The sequence below is a fragment of the Colossoma macropomum genome, unplaced genomic scaffold (genome assembly GCF_904425465.1).
Source record: "Colossoma macropomum unplaced genomic scaffold, Colossoma_macropomum, whole genome shotgun sequence".
Classification (NCBI taxonomy): Eukaryota; Metazoa; Chordata; class Actinopteri; order Characiformes; family Serrasalmidae; genus Colossoma; species Colossoma macropomum.
This window is the reverse complement of record NW_023494789.1, coordinates 16,750,537-16,761,417: the sequence shown is the minus strand read 5'-3', so window position 1 is coordinate 16,761,417 and position 10,881 is coordinate 16,750,537.

The window sequence follows — 10,881 nt, the reverse complement described above, 5'->3', positions numbered from 1 at the left end:
ATTAACTGCTGCCCATCAGTTAAACAAAGGCCATTATGGATTTCTGTCAATTATGTACTTACTCTTTATTGCAGCTTTATTTATAGAACATTTTGCCCTTTGGATTCAGCAAAAAGGTTTTAAAAGATTCTTGCAGTGGACACTTGTTGGGATTTGTCCTTATACACAGTCCTTATTGAATGCAGTGAGAGTGGGGAGATAGCAGTGTGCCATTTCTGAAATCTTATTAGCATTGATGGCTGTAAAGGAAGTTGCATGGCCCATGTCAGTATTAAATCCTAATTGACTGTGAGCTCTGAATTCATTTCTTGCTGGGTGGGATATCAAAGTCTCCTCCTTAGAACAGTCATGTGAGCCACAGACCTACTGTCAGAACCAAAAGTCACTTTATGTTTCTATCTATTTTCAGTCCAGTGGCTAAATAACTGCAATAATATTGCAAACCACAGGAAATGGTGGAAACAGCCAGGAGACTAATTTAGAGCAGAAGTGCTATAAAAAGTTTGCTGTAATTATGAATGATAAAAATCTAGAAAACTCCCATTGGTAAGGCACAGTTTACATACAAGACAGAATGAGAATGAGAGTGAGGGGTTGCCTTCAGCCTCAGTGATATACAGAAGCCTATATACTGTGCGACTATACGTTTTTGTTGTTTTGCATTAGAAATAGGGGGTGTATGTACAAAAGGTGCACTGCTTCCTGTATGGTTCACTCAGTATAGATGTAAATACCCTTGTAGCAAAGCCGACAACAGCAGACGTCCAGTCATTGTTATTTGCTTACAGAATATACTGTATATTGCCTGCAGCAAATCTACCCAGCGTGAGTCCACAGCAAAATCACTGGTCTAACACTTTTAGGGCTAAACAGCCCTTCATTACTGGTGATTTTATTCTGTAATCTGACATGATTGATACACTTCTGAGCCCTGCTTTTATACATCCTGTATAAATAAAAATAATGCGTGGCCATGCCATATGAAATCGTGGCCACGAATTACTTTTGTTTATATGGGATGTCACCAGCAGGGCTCTGTAATGAATCCCTCAAATAAGATTCAGGTCAAGTTATATGCAGAGGTGGGTAAAGTAGCTTAAACGCATACTAAAAGTAAAAGTATTGTTACATTAATGAAATAATGATGTAAGCTAAACATATTGTCATAATGTTATGCATGTTAATCTTTGAGTATTAGTTCTCTAGCATTTATTAGCTGGGTTGTTCTGAGAAGGACTTTTATTGTGAAGGCGGGGCTAGCCTGTGCTGTGTTCTGTTAGTTTAGGAAGTGCTGAGTCAGTCGAATGCTCAAGGCAGAAAAAGCAAGATGTAGCATGGCTTAGAGCAAATTGTCAGACAAAACTCTCTTTGTGTACGACGTGGCTGTGGCCAAATACAGCCTGTTAACCCTTAAAATCCCAGGCTTATTACATACTAAGGCTTTATTATTCAGTAACTACAGGGACGCAAACTGGATGAGCTATTCTTAGTTTATAGAAGTGTGTAATAAAACTTTGAGCCCACCAGCCCTGGCCATTTAAGGGATGAATACAGCACAACGACTTGTGCATTAACTGGGTGTACTTTCCTAGCAGGTAACGCTACAGTATCTTTCCAAAAACAACTTGAGTAGAAGAACATGGGTATCAAACAAACACTTAAGTACTGAGTTCCCTATAGAACTGCAGTGGAGCTTCTTAGTACATCCAGCATCTATCGGCAATAAATAAAATACAAAATGGAATTAGTGGCTGACTTTTGAAGCGTAATGTGTAGAGTCGAAAACAGATTTCTTTTTTGATAATACATCTTGAGTAGAAGTATTATCAATATTAAAAATATTATAGAAAATATTCCTCTTCTTATCAGACTGTAGGCCTACACAGCCTATGGGTCTTCTTCAGCATTACAGATAGGAATTACGCTTAGTACATCTGCTAAATCCCAAATACTGAGTAGCAGTTCATACCTAAAGCATGAGAAGTACCATGCAGTCAATATATTTGCACGGCAGCTTCAAGAGTAAACGAACTCCAAGCCAGTGTAGCAGATGACACCTCCTAACTTTTTGAGCCCTGGCTGTCGGAGTAACCCGGTCTAAATCACAGTCTGCTCTCTGCTGCTTTGTTTCTTTCCCAAGCTCCAATCCAATGAGCCACAAAACAGAAAACATCCACTAGACCAGCTGCCTGAAATCTGCATATTAACAGTTTTACAGTATTGCATTTCTATCTAATAAGAATATTTTGCATGACATGGAAGATATATGCTGAGAGGAGACGCATACACTAAACTCTGTTTACTGATTGGATGATATTATCATCATTTGCAACTTGGTTTCCTCCATCAAAGCATAATTTCAACAGCATGCAGTTCTCACGGTTGACTGAAGTGTGCACGTATGCAGTTCCAGTGTGGGGCTTTCCACACGTGTGTGGCTCCAGTCAGTTGCCTCTCATAAGTAGTGCACAAGCAGATATTTCCCCTGCTGGAGCGACTACAGCGTGGCACACATTCTCCTGCCTCTGTCCTCATCCCTGTGACCCAAATACACCACACTCCATTCAGCTGCTTACACTACCTCGGCCCAGTCCCCAGAGAATACTTTCACTGCTTCACATACAACAGCGAAGGCGCGGACGAACCACACGGAGCCCTTTCACACCACAGGTCTTTAAATACAACCTTTCTTGCTTCACTGCAAAGTTATACTTTTGCTCTAGTTGATGATGCACTCCCAGGTCGCCTGTGTTCTTGATTTACTGATGCAGAGATTGAAGAGAATATGCTAGTTGTATGAGTGCAGAAGCACGAAGAACAACTTTCATACCTTGTATAAACACCACACTATTAATCCGTGCCCTCCGAAGTAAACAAAACAGAGCTATGCTAGGTGGCTTATCAGAGGAAATACAATATTTAGTCATGCCACTAAAGCTCAAACTTTACATTGGATGAGGCCTAAATGTTGAATAAACCCTGTTTAGATTATCATTAACCTCAGCGTTGTAGATAAATGATCACTGTTTAGCTCTTAGTTACACTCTTGAAAAGGATGGCTCTTCAAAGGTTCTTTTGTAAAGACTAGAACCATAATCACTCAAAGAACCATTTGCTTAAATGGTTCTTTACATGGTGACATCATTCTTCAGAATGTATTGTACCAAAAAGGGTTCCGCTATAGTGAGCAGTCAAGCTTGTAACAATAGAGGAACCCTTTTGGTGCTATTTAGAACCATATACAACACATTCTCCATCAGTCTGAAGAGCCATGTCACTATAGAAAGAACCATGTAAGCATGTGAATGCTTCTTGGAGTGTACGTGGTTCAAAATAGAGCCATTGTCTTTACTAAAGAACCCTTGAAGAACCACCTTTTTTAAAACTGTATGATTCAGCCACGCTGGCCACATGAGTGGAGCTGCAGACTCTGAAGCTTCTTCACTTCCGTGATTCTAAAGAAGTAAATCAAGATGTTCTGCATTCTTTAAAGTCCTAGGGTTCTGCAGGCTGTTTTTGTTTATGTCTGGCAAAACAAGGTGAGGTAATGTGCTGGAGAGAAGATAAAAAAGAACATTTAAAAGCTACAAAGCAAATCAAGCTGCAATTACACCATGTTCCAACTCAGTGGTTGCTTTATTTTGATACAGTTCCTCAACCAGGACAAACTGCAGTACTATGCAAAAATGAAAGTCCACCGTTCATTTATTTAATTTCCAGTCAAAACGGCCATGAAGGACAAGCTCATTTTAAAAAAAAACACTTATTTATATAAAATATTTTGTAATTGTAATTCTGTACATTTTTGAAAATATCTGAAATACTTTGAAAACCTACATATAGCCCAAACTACATATACCTTTATCATTAAACTCATTTTTAACATGGTGGCAGGGTGTGGGCTGAGGACAATGATGCTTTACATTCATTTATTTAGTCAACACACAGTCAAGGGCTATTTGTTCATTTCATTTTTGCATCTGCAGTGGACAGTCCAGTTTTTGAGCCGCCTCTGGCTTTGTGGTCTGAAGCTCCTCGTTCGGTCACAGGCCCCACTGGCCCAGTTAGTAATCCATACCCTGCTGATGGCGAGTTTTGGTGGTCTACCAGGTCTTGCATGGTTGTAAGGAGTCCCATTTTCTCTGTATCTTTTAATACATTTTATAACTCCATATTTGGAAACTCTTGTTTTTTCACTTATTTTTCACTTGCCTTTCTCTTTCCTCATGCAAGTGGATTATTTTATATCTAATCCCTTCAGACTCTTGTACTTAATAGCTGTTTTAAACGAAAGATTAAATCAACACAATAACATCTGAACACCTGGATGTTAAAAAAAAAGTAGTGTAATAAACTGCTGTTCTGAGCCAACAGCTCTTACTGTGTGTTATCTTAGTAGAACCAGACAAATATTTGTGTCCTTGTAATCCAGCAGCCTCTGGCTGAAGGGTCTACTTGTCCCCAAGACCTTTGCTGTTTAATAGAGCAAGTCAAAAGGTCACCAGACCTAATGGGCCCTTAAAAACAGTCCACTTTGCTAGAGGGTAGCCGACTCATTACAGCAATGCATCATGGTTCTTGGAGGAGCACTGTGGAGGTGGCTGGCCATCACAGTAAGCCTCACTGACAGGGGGATAATGGGAAAGAGGAACATGATGATGGGAGTGAAAGAGTGAAAGTAATCATGCCTCATAGAGTTTGATATGCTACACCCCTCCCCCTCCCCTTCCCCGTTCCCTCTCTTTCTCTCTCTCCATTAACTCCACTATTATGGTAAAAACAGCGTTAATCCGCTACCCCTTAGTTTTAGCCTTGCACAGTAAACTCCAATTAACTCCAAAGTCAAAGTCTGAGTGTAATTGAGCACAGGCTCTCTGCTCCTTCTGCAAATATTCTTGCCAATCAAATAGCAATCACTGCTCTGAAACAAATGTGTCCTTCACACAGCAAAGTTTGCTTATTAATTACCAGCACTGTGTCAACAGTGAGGCCAAAAAGAGCAGCTGAATTTTACTGTGTTAAAGTGTGAATACATAAATATCTACAGGGGGTCCTCAGCTACTTAAAGGGGAATTCCATAGATTTTTCAAAAATTCTGCGTAATTCAGTGGTTGAGATGTAAATAAACTTATTCGGAATAGTTTGATGTGAAATGGTTAATTGTTGAGAAACTTAAAGGCGCAGATTTCTTTACAATAGTGATGAACGAACCAGGGGTCACAACGTCTTTTAAAACATCTAAAACCACCAGTGAACCTACATGTGTCTTCTGAGTTTTTATATATCTATGTTGATGGTAAAATGGTGGTAAATCTAAAAAAAAGTTTTCTTTGGGGATTATTTTGCCGTGTAATGCTCTGTCTTGAATGGATTTAAAAAATATTTTTTAGGCCAAAATATTATCTCAAAACTGTGGTAAAACATGTCTCACACATTCTTTTCTTAAAGTTTTATGTAATAACGTCCCACTGTGAACATTTCTGTCTTTTTAAGTTTGGCATTTCAGATCAAACCACTCTCAAGGACTTTATTTACATGTTAACTATTTAATTTTACAGATATTTTGAAAAATCAGTGGAATTCCCCTTTAGTGCTGAATGTGTAAGCCTTCTCATAAAAGGCAGGTCAGGGCAACCTTTAACATCATTCATGATTGAAAGGCTGTCAATTAAAAAAAAGAAATGACCATATAAATAACAAACCTTGACTTTAAAGGAATATTTCTGAGGATTTCTGAATGTTCATTCCTTTCTATCTATTTTATTCATAGCCTGCCCTACTGAATTAAGATTAGCCTTTCAGACAAACGCCTTTGCATAATCTCCTCTATTGATTGTTATGACCTCGTGACATTCTCAGGCTGGCTGACCTCTAGTGAGGATCTCACTCGTGAGCTATTTCACACGGCTGAGTGACTTGACCACCACACTTAAACAAACAATTTACAGAGGTGGGGCTTGCGCCCTCCACCAATCAGAGGGCCCCAAAAGCAGAGGTGTGTGGGTCATCTTTAAGCCAGAACCAATCGCAGGGCCCACTCCCCTGAAATCACAATATTGACTTTGGTCTCCCTGGCGTTTCACAGAACAGCCTGTGAAGCTGAGCGAGTGCATATTTGTCAAAGGGGAAGAGCCTGCCCCTCATTTGATTTGCACAGACATTTGTTTTCTGATGTCTGATTGGGTTTCTGACAGGACTGAAATTTTGGGGAGGGGGTGGGGGATGGGGGCTCACGTAGGCCCCTAGCATCTTTCTCTGTCTGGACCATGTTAGGAATGGTCACAAACCTCATCCACAGGCTCCATTCAGTGTTTTTCGAAATAGGTACCATAAAATAGCAACACAAATTACACCCTGTAAAAATGGGGGATGGGAGATACAGGAGGCCTTACTGTGAAAAAGCAACAAGAAAAACAGAAATGTAAACACTATTGTCGCAGGCATGGCTTAATAATGCAGACTAGCCCAGCATTAGGGCTCAGTTCATTAGCATTCAAACCCACACATGCAGCACGCCGCCAGAACAAGCACATACTGTGTGGTGCAAATTCCACATCGCACAAAGTGTCAGGATGACACAGTACGGAAAATTGCATGACGTGGTGTCTGTGTGTGTGGTATTGATTGTGCAGTGTGCTGGACGCTGGGCCTGGCCAGCTGGACCACGCTCCCCCCAGGCTCTGTTCCTCATCGGCAGCACTGCACTGGGCCAGTTGGTACTTCCCTACACTGCTCCTGTAATTGTGTATCGAGTGCCGGGCTGGGCCCAGGCCCCCCGCCGGCCTGCCGGCTCCATCCAGAGCACAAAGAAACATGAGGAGAGAGAGAGAGAGCAACGGACGTGACAAAGACTCCATCCAAAGGCCGGTAGAATACTCAGCACACACAGACTTGGAAAAGTACACCACTGCTCAAAAAGTTTGGAATCACTTTTTAACTGTTTCTCATAGTCTTTTCAAAAGTTCTTGCTATGATACTCGATGGTAGTTTATACAACATAGGTTTAAGTACTATAAATCACTGTGTGTATATATTTTATTCAGTATTTCAAGTAATTTGGGAACAGTGAGATATAGTGCTGTGCAAAAGTCAGAGACCACCCTTTCATATATTTAACTTATTTAATTTAATTTTAATTTTTCAAATATTTCCAAGGAGGTTAGATATGAGATATACAAGTAGATATACTTATATAATGACGGGAAAAGTCCAGTGAAGAAAAACAGGAGTTTCCAAAACTGTTTCTAAGGGTTATAGACAAAATGGGACCTAACAACTGTGCAAGACCCAGTCGACCATCTCCAGATGAACAGTGCCTAAAGCTTTTATCTTTGACAAAGAATCAAGCTCCACCCTGGTATCAGATCTGAAAAATCCCCAAGTGTTTTTGTCCATGTGTAGGATGTGTAGTTGTCAGGAAGCTGTTACTGAGAAAAGGAAAACTGTGCTGGACATCTGAAATGTGGAGTAAGGTTTTATGGATTGATGAGCCTAAATTTGTAAATGGGAAGCAGAAAATTCAACCAACTTCTGAATTTTTAATGTGTTTACAAGTAGATGGAGGAATATCCCTTAAAAAACTGAAAGTAAGTCTCCTGAAAAGAATGGAAGCAAAGGGTGAACCCTGAATCTGAAAAAATCCACAGGTTTTTCTGTCCATCTTTCCACTGTGATAAAGAAAAACCTCAATGCTATGGGTCTGAAAGGATGTGTAGCTCCTAAGAAGAACAGAGAAAAGAAAGTAGACAAAGAAATTGCAAATCAAACAAAGAAGCTGCTGGTGTTCTCAGAATAATTGGCTGGTCAACACAGAGTCCAGTCATCAACATCACTGAATGTGTTTGGGATTACGTTGATCGTGAGAAGTAGAAAATGCAATCAGGTTCTATGTGTATATGTGTATATCTCTTTTTGTTGAGTATTTCAGTGTTGTTCAATTTAAAGTCATCCACAGAAAACTGCATGAATGATGTGTCTTGTGAAGGCCTACACTGCTAACACCATCTGAACTGCTGTGGAGTGCCCATACTGTGAGTTCATTACGCTCAAGCACAAAGTGTCTGGAGGCAATTAAAGAGTTCAAAGGACACCTTCCAACTCCATTAAAAAGGTCCTCAATTTCACGCCAAGTCAGTAATAGAATCAAATCAAACAGACATGCTCCTTTGTTAAGAATCCTAGAACTAATACTAATTAAGTGAGGATTACATACACATACATACTCATATGCACACATACACAGTGTGTCCTCTTCAGTAGATGTTGTAACCCACCAAGACAACTGTTAATCACAGACCACATAGGTCGTTCTGCTATGGTGTTATTATATTATTGGCAAACAGGGTACATGTGATTCAAGTGGAAAACATTGACCCTAACACCACTGGCAAAATGACTAAAATCTGAGCTTTTCTAAAACATTGTCCTCTGCATTACATGTAAAAAATGACACATATTACATTCATGCCATTATTTAATTTCAGTTTAAAATCACTTAATGTTACTGTCAGGGGTAACATCGCTGACACAATCTTTTTATGACACATAAAGCTGCCAGTATTTCAGCCAAATTTATCAGAAATAAAAAGAGATTTGACTAACTGTGGAGTACTCAGAATCTTTATTACTTTGAGATACCCATACAGTAAATCATTGAAAAATACATAACTGATTTTTTAAAAGAGACATTTTATGTTTCTGTAACACCACTGACAAAAAATCTTGGGAGAAGATTTATTTTCAGTATAAAATTAAATGTATATATTTAAAATCATTTCAACATGGGACATACAATAACATTCTTACAATTTAAACTGAAAATGAGCATCTGAATTGTTATTTCACAAAAAAAAAAATACTTCATAGTCTGTGAAGACACTGCTGTTTTTCATGCACAACATGACTAAAAATCACTAAAATAAAAATTCAAAAAGAAGAATTAGAATTTGTTGCTTAATTTAGGATTAGAACAAAGAATATATTGACATCAGCTTTCCATGGTTTATTCTCATTTTCAAAGCTGTGGGACATTGCCATTGATAGAATGAGCCACACAGAGCTCCACATTCCTTGGTGAATGGACAGTTAAAGCCACATGCTTCCATGTGCCCAATAGCACACTCTCTTAAAAATAAAGGTGCCAGAAGAGTTCTTTGGAGCAATGCCATAGAACAGGGTTGCTCAATCCTGGTCATGAAGATCTACTATCCTGAAAAAGTTCAGATCCAACACACCTGACTCTGACAGTCAGATGCCCCTGAAGGTCTGCACTACCTGGATCTGGGGTATTAGATTAGGGTTAGATATAAACTGTAGGGTGGTAGGTCTCCAGGATCAGGATTTGGTACCCCTGCCACAGAAGAAATACCTTCGGTTCACTAAAGAACCTTTAGACTGAATGATCTCAACTGAGTTCTTTAAGGAAAAGTGTTCTTCTATGGCAGCCGGGTTATCTCAGGAAGCCTTAACAGGAACTTTGCTCTGGTTGAGACGAAGGTAGCTGACTGAAAGTGTAGCGTCCAGTCTGAGTTTGCTAAGTGGCCCTAATCCTTCTGAAATCAGCAAGCATGGTTTACTACTCTAAATTTGATGTCCAGTCAGTGAAGATGTCACCTTAGATTGCAGAAGTACACATCTCTGTGCCCACTGTGTGCTCATTAGAATGCATGGACAGTGATAGCTTGATGGCCTGAGGTTTTCCCCATGGAAGGCTGAGTGGGGCAAGCCTGAGGGGAGCAACCAATGATGTGGAGTGATGGAGCTAATGCACTAAAATAATGCAATCAGAGTACTTGGCTTGTCATGACCAGCAACAGTGTGCATACATACCACAAAACAACAGGCATGCTTCCCAAAACTCCTATTAGGTTTGCTGAATGGATCTGTGGGACTTATGACTGTGCTGTTCATGTGCTTATTAAATTTCTGGAAACGTTAAAACTCTTCCAGTGATCTTCATCCTCTCTTTTCCACAGATTTGGACCTCAGTGTTTTGGATAACAAAACAGTGAGGCCAAATAAATACGGATGAAACATGACCTCTGACCTACATTCTAGCCAGCGTTAACGCTAACAGATTTGGACAGTGGGTGTTAACATTGGCCTGCTTTCAGGTTGGAGTTGTCTCAACATGCAGTGATTCCATTGCGTGGAGCTGGAGGAAATCTACAGGTGATCTAATGTTGTAATCGAGTCAGGCATTACATGGCAGAGTTTATTTTAATACAACCACACTCCCATGGAGTCTTCCTCCTGTACCTCAGTTTACATTAGAATCACTTTTCATGTATCTTAATAAATCTATGAACAATAAAAACACTTGGTAAATGTGTGACGCCCCAGGCTATACAATGTCCATCACACCTATGCGATTTTAAACTTCTGGCAAACAATGGCCTATGGCTAGCTCACATATGGAGGACATAATGTAATTGTCTATCGCATACAATAGACGAACAGAGAAGAAAAAGCCTTTCTCTTTCTCATCTTTCCCTTTCCTTGTTTTCATTTTGCTGTTTATCTGTGACTAAACACGCAGAAAGATAAGAGCAGTTTTGGAGCAGAAAATCTAAATTTAAATCAAATTGACTTTTTAAAGATGAGTTTGAATGAAATGGCCTATTTTCTCAGAAAAATTCTTACACAGACTCTTAGCGTATTAACCTTCACAGATCAGTCTGCAGGAGCAGGCTTCCATTCCTCACTCCTATAACTCAATAATAACTCAGTTATGTTACATTGTTTTCCATAGTTACTGAGTAATTAGACTTATTATGTGGATATTCATAAAGAGTTTAAACAGGAATTCCACATTTTTTTCTACATTTCTGCATAATTAGGATGTAACCAAAGTAATTCTGAACAGTTTAATGTAAAGTGATT